Source organism: Arachis stenosperma, chromosome 10 (genome assembly GCF_014773155.1).
Source record: "Arachis stenosperma cultivar V10309 chromosome 10, arast.V10309.gnm1.PFL2, whole genome shotgun sequence".
Taxonomy (NCBI): domain Eukaryota; kingdom Viridiplantae; phylum Streptophyta; class Magnoliopsida; order Fabales; family Fabaceae; genus Arachis; species Arachis stenosperma.
In genome coordinates this window covers 66376237-66381927 of record NC_080386.1, presented here as the reverse complement: position 1 = coordinate 66381927, position 5691 = coordinate 66376237, and the positions used below count along the sequence as shown (strand labels likewise).

Here is a 5691-nt window from a genome sequence, read left to right as displayed (position 1 = left end):
CTGGTGTAAAACGCCAGAAACACGTCACGACCCGGAGTTGAACGCCCAAAACACGTTACAACTTGGCGTTCAACTCCAATAGAAGCCTCAGCTCGTGGATAGATCAAGCTCAGCCCAAGAATACACCAAGTGGGCCCCGGAAGTGGATTTATGCATCAATTACTTACTCATGTAAACCCTAGTAGCTAGTTTATTATAAATAGAACTTTTTACTAGTGTATTAGACATCTCTGGACGCCTAGTCCTTAGACCTTGGGGGCTGGCCATTCGGCCATGCCTAAACCTTTCACTTTGTATTTTCAACGGTGGAGTTTCTACACACCATAGATTAAGGGTGTGGAGCTCTGCTGTACCTCAAGTTTTAATGCAATTACTACTGTTTCTATTAAATTCTCTTTATTCCTATTCTAAGATATTCGTTGTACTTCAACTTGATGAATGTGATGATCCGTGACACTCATCATCATTCTCACATATGAACGCGCGTGACTGACAACCACTTCCTTTCTACCTTAGACCGGGCGCATATCTCTTGGATTCCTTAATCAGAATCTTCGTGGTATAAGCTAGAATTGATGGCGGCATTCATGGGAATCCGGAAAGTCTAACCTTGTCTGTGGTATTCCGAGTAGGATTCCAGGATTGAATGACTGTGACGAGCTTCAAACTCCTGAAGGTTGGGCGTTAGTGATAGACGCAAAAGAATTAAGGGATTCTATTCCAACCTGATTGAGAACCGACAGATGATTAGCCGTGCTGTGACAGAGCATTTGGACCTTTTTCACTGAGAGGATGGGATGTAGCCATTGACAACGGTGATGCCCTACATACAGCTTGCCATGGAAAGGAATGATGTAAGAAAACTGTAATTTGAGCAGTAGGAAAGCAGAGATTCAGAAGGAACACATCATCTCCATACGCTTATCTGAAATTCCCACCATTAATTTACATAAGTATTTCTATCCTATGTTATTTATCTTTATTTCCTATTTATTATTTATTATTATTCGAAAATCCATAGTCAATTATAATCCGCCTGACTGAGATTTACAAGATGACCATAGCTTGCTTCATACCAACAATCTCTGTGGGATCGACCCTTACTCACGTAAGGTATTACTTGGATGACCCAGTACACTTGTTGGTTAAGTTGAACGGAGTTGTGTCCACTCATAGGAAAGAGCCATAATAATGATTCCATACAATAACAAAGAGTACTACACTGATGTGACCACAATTTCGTCCACCAAGTTTTTGGCGCCGTTGTCGGGGATTGTTCGAGTATGGACAACTGACGGTTCATCTTGTTTCTCAAATTAGGTAATTTTCTTTTCAAAAGTTTTTCAAAAATCTTTTTCAAAATTTTTCTTTTCTTTTTCGTTTTTCCAAACTTTATTTTCAAAAAAATTAATAAAAATCCAAAAAAATCATAAAATCATAAAAATCAAAAATATTTTGTGTTTCTTGTTTGAGTCTTGAGTCAATTTTTAAGTTTGGTGTCAATTTCATGTTTTAAAAAAATATTTTTATGCATTTTTCGAAAATTCATGCATTCTTAGTGTTCTTCAAGATCTTCAAGTTGTTCTTGGTAAGTCCTCTTGTTTGATCTTGATATTTTCTTGTTTTGTGTTGTATGTTGTTTTTCTTATGCATTTTTGCATTCATAGTGTCCATGCATTAAAAATTTCTAAGTTTGGTGTCTTGCATGTTTTCTTTGCATCAAAAAATTTTTAAAAAAAATATGTTCTTGATGTTCATCATGATCTTCAAAGTGTTCTTGGTGTTCATCTTGACATTCATAGTGTTCTTGCATGCATCTTGTGTTTTGATCCAAAATTTTCATGTTTTGGGTCATTTTTTATGTTTTTCTCTCTCATCATAAAAAAATTCAAAAATAAAAAAATATATATCTTTTCCTTATTTCTCTCCAAATTTTCGAAAATTTGAGTTGACTTAGTCAAAAATTTTTAAAATTAGTTTTTTCTTACAAGTCAAGTCAAATTTTCAAAAATTTAAAAATCTTATCTTTTCAAAAATCTTTTTCAAAAATCATATCTTTTCCAATTTTTCCTCTTTTTCGAAAATTTCAAAAATCTTTTTCAAAATATTTTCAAAATCTTTTTTTTATCTTTATATCAAATTTTCAAAAATTAGCTAACAATTAATGTGAGTAATTCAAAAATTTGAAGTTTGTTACTTTCTTGTTAAGAAAGGTTCAATCTTTAAATTCTAGAATCATATCTTGTAGTTACTTGCTAGTTAAGTAATTAATTTTAATTTTAAAAATTAAATCTTTTTCAAACATATCTTTTTATCACATCTTTTTATCTTATCTTTTTATCATATCTCTTTCAAAATTTTATCTTTTTCAAAATTTGATTTCAAAATATCTTATCTAACTTCTTATTTTCTAATCTTTTCAAATTTGATTTTAATATCTTTTTCAACTAACTATTTGACTTTTTGTTTGTTTCTTATCTTTTTCAAAACCACCTAACTACTTTTCCCTATTCAATTTTCGAAAATACCTCTCTCTTTTTCAAAAATTCTTTTTAATTGTTTTAAATTTTAATTTTAATCATATCTTATCTTTAATTTTCAAAATTACTAACTCCTTTTCAAAAATTAATTTTCGAATTCTCCCCCTCTTTTCTTATTCTTTTTAATTATTTATTTACTAACACTTCTCTTCACCTCTCTTCATCCAAAAATCCGAACGCACTCCTCCCCCTGTGTTTGGATTCTTCACTCTTCCTTCTTCTATTCTCTTCTTCTTTTACTAACATAAAGGAATCTCTATACTGTGACATAGAGGATTCCTCTTCTTTTCTTGTTTTCTTCTCTTTCATATGAGCAAGAACAAGGAAAAAGGCACTCTTGTTGAAATTGATCCAGAACCTGAAAGGACTCTGAAGAGGAAACTAAGAGAAGCTAAATTACAACAATCCAGAAACAACCTTTCAGAAATTTTCGAACAAGAGAAGGAGATGGCAGCCGAACCCAACAACAATAATGCAAGGAGAATGCTTGGTGACTTCACAAAACCAACGTCCAAATTTGATGGAAGAAGCATCTCCATTCCTGCCATTGGAGCCAACAATTTTGAGCTTAAACCTCAACTAGTTGCTTTAATGCAACAGAACTGCAAGTTTTATGGACTTCCATCCGAAGATCCTTACCAGTTTTTAACTGAGTTCTTACAGATTTGTGAGACTGTAAAAACGAATGGAGTAGATCCTGAAGTCTACAGGCTCATGCTTTTCCCTTTTGCTGTAAGAGACAGGGCTAGAATATGGTTGGACTCACAACCTAAAGATAGCCTGGACTCCTGGGATAAGCTGGTCACGGCTTTCTTGGATAAATTTTTTCCTCCTCAAAAGCTGAGCAAGCTTAAAGTGGATGTTTAGACCTTTAAACAAAAAGATGGTGAATCCCTTTATGAAGCTTGGGAAAGATACAAGTAGTTGACCAAAAGATGTCCATCAGACATGTTTTCAGAATGGACCATATTAGATATATTCTATTATGGTCTATCTGAGTTTTCAAAAATGTCATTGGACCATTCTGCAGGTGGATCCATTCACCTAAAGAAAACACCTGCAGAAGCTCAAGAACTCATTGACATGGTTGCAAATAACCAATTCATGTACACTTCTGAGAGGAATTCCGTGAATAATGGGACGCCTCAGAGGAAGGGAGTTCTTGAAATTGATGCTCTGAATGCCATATTGGCTCAGAACAAAGTGTTGACTCAGCAAGTCAACATGATCTCTCAAAGTCTGAATGGATGGTAAAATGCATCCAACAGTACTAAAGAGGCAGCTTCTGAAGAAGCTTATGATCCTGAGAACCCTGCAATAGCAGAGGTAAATTACATGGGTGAACCTTATGGAAACACCTATAACTTTTCCTCACCTTATTTGCCATCTATGTTACTCAGCTGGAGTTATCATAGAAGGAGACATCCCCATTGAAGAGGATGGAGCAAGCAAGAGAGACCCTCCACGGATCTCAAGAAATGCATGAGGAAGCTCATCATCATGAAATCCCTGAGATGCCTCAAGGGATGCACTTTCCTCCCAACAACTATTGGGAACAACTCAACACTTCCCTAGAAGATTTGAGTTACAATGTGGAACAATTAAGGGTGGAACATCATGAGCACTCCGTCATTCTCCATGAAATAAGAGAAGATCAAAGAGCAATGAGGGAGGAGCAACAAAGGCAAGGAAGGGACATAGAAGAGCTTAAGGACATTGTTGGTCCTTCAAGAAGAAGAAGCCACTAAGGTGGATTCATTCCTTGTTCTCACTTTTTTTGCTGTTCGGTTTTTATATTATATGTTTATCTATGTTTTGTGTCTCTACTTCATGATCATTAGTGTTTAGTAACCATGTCTTAAAGTTATGAATAATTTCATTAATCCTTCACCTCTCTTAAATGAAAAATATTTTTAATTCAAAAGAACAAGAAGTACATGAATTTCGAATTTATCCTTGAATTTAGTTTAATTATATTGATGTGGTGACAATACCTTTTGTTTTCTGAATGAATGCTTGAACAGTGCATAATTTTGATCTTGTTGTTTATGAATGCTAAAACAGTTGGCTTTTGAAAGAATGATGAACAAAGAGAAATGTTATTGATGATCTGAAAAATCATACAATTGATTCTTGAAGCAAGAAAAAGCAGTGAAAAAGCAAAAGCTTGCGAAAAAAAAATGGCGAAAAAAAAGAGAGAAAAAGCAAGCAGAAAAAGCCAATAGCCCTTAAAACCAAAAGGCAAGGGTAAAAAGGATCCAAGGCTTTGAGCATCAATGGATAGAAGGGCCCAAGGAAATAAAATCCAGGCCTAAGCAGCTAATTCAAGCTGTCCCTAACCATGTGCTTATGGCATGCAGGTCCAAGTGAAAAACTTGAGACTGAGTGGTTAAAGTCGTGATCCAATGCAAAAGAGTGTGCTTAAGAGTTCTGGACACCTCTAACTGGGGACTCTAGCAAAGCTGAGTCACAATCTGAAAAGGTTCACCCAGTCATGTGTCTGTGGCATTTATGTATCCGGTGGTAATACTGGAAAACAAAGTGCTTAGGGCCACGGCCAAGATTCATAAGTAGCTGTGTTCAAGAATCAACATACTTAACTAGGAAAGTCAATAACACTATCCAAAATTCTAAGTTCCTAGAGAAGCCAATCATTCTGAACTTCAAAGGAAAAAGTGAGATGCCAAAACTGTTCAGAAGCAAAAAGCTACAAGTCCCGCTCATCTAATTAGAATTAATATTCATTGATATTTTGGAATTTATAGTATATTCTCTTCTTTTTATCCTATTTGATTTTCAGTTGCTTGGGGACAAGCAACAATTTAAGTTTGGTGTTGTGATGAGCGGATAATTTATACGCTTTTTGGCATTGTTTTTAGGTAGATTTTAGTAAGTTCAAGCTACTTTTAGGGATGTTTTCATTAGTTTTTATGTTAAATTCACATTTCTGGACTTTACTATGATTTTGTGTGTTTTTCTGTGATTTCAAGTAATTTCTGGCTGAAATTGAGGGACTTGAGCAAAACTCTGATAGGAGGCTGACAAAGGACTGCTGATGTTGTTGGAATCTGACCTCCCTGCACTCGAAATGGATTTTCTGGCGCTACAGAACTCAAAATGGCGCGGTCTCAATGGCGTTGGAAAGTAGACA

General features: G+C 35.1%; 1 non-coding gene across 1 annotated transcript; it reads right to left on the bottom strand.

The window, feature by feature from the left end:
* Positions 1 to 3386: 3386 nt before the first annotated feature.
* Positions 3387 to 3490, bottom strand: LOC130959630 (small nucleolar RNA R71). Its single transcript, XR_009078702.1, has one exon. It is a non-coding gene; the product is annotated as a small nucleolar RNA R71 (small nucleolar RNA).
* Between the last annotated feature and the right edge of the window lie 2201 nt (positions 3491 to 5691).